Genomic DNA, 398 nt, shown 5'->3' with positions numbered 1-398 from the left:
TAATTACAGCCAGATGAAGGAGCCTTGTGTCTCAGAAACTTGAAATTGCCTCTGACAAGCTTCTGATACACATCTCAGTTAGCACCATGTAGCTGGGTGCCCCGAGCACTTCTACATTTCTTCTCAGTTCTGGAAGTGATTCCCAGCACTTAAAGGTGATGCAAGGCCAGTGAAACAGGACTGAATCTCCCTTTCTGTGACATGCTGCCATCCTGCTCTCTGGTTTTGAAGCTCTGATAATAAAAGCAGGATTTTTTTTTACCCAGAATTGATGGGCCAGTTCCTGTTTCAGCTCTTGAAAGATTGCTCAGCACTTGGCAGGTTTCTCTGGCTCAGGGGCTGCCTTTTGTTTGAGGGCCTGTAGTTTTACTGAGAGCAATGGGCTTGCTCAGTTGTAT

The 398-nt window shown here is 46.0% G+C and overlaps 1 protein-coding gene across 1 annotated transcript in view; it reads left to right on the top strand.

Moving 5' to 3' along the window:
- The window catches only part of MEGF6 (multiple EGF-like-domains 6), an 84,105-nt gene that overhangs the window by 50,661 nt on the left and 33,046 nt on the right, over positions 1-398 (top strand). The gene's annotated exons all lie outside the window — the stretch shown is intronic.

The sequence above is a fragment of the Chaetura pelagica genome, unplaced genomic scaffold, assembly GCF_000747805.2.
Source record: "Chaetura pelagica isolate M959 unplaced genomic scaffold, ChaPel_1.0 scaffold159, whole genome shotgun sequence".
NCBI classification, from domain to species: domain Eukaryota; kingdom Metazoa; phylum Chordata; class Aves; order Apodiformes; family Apodidae; genus Chaetura; species Chaetura pelagica.
This window is presented reverse-complemented; position numbering and strand designations above follow the sequence as displayed.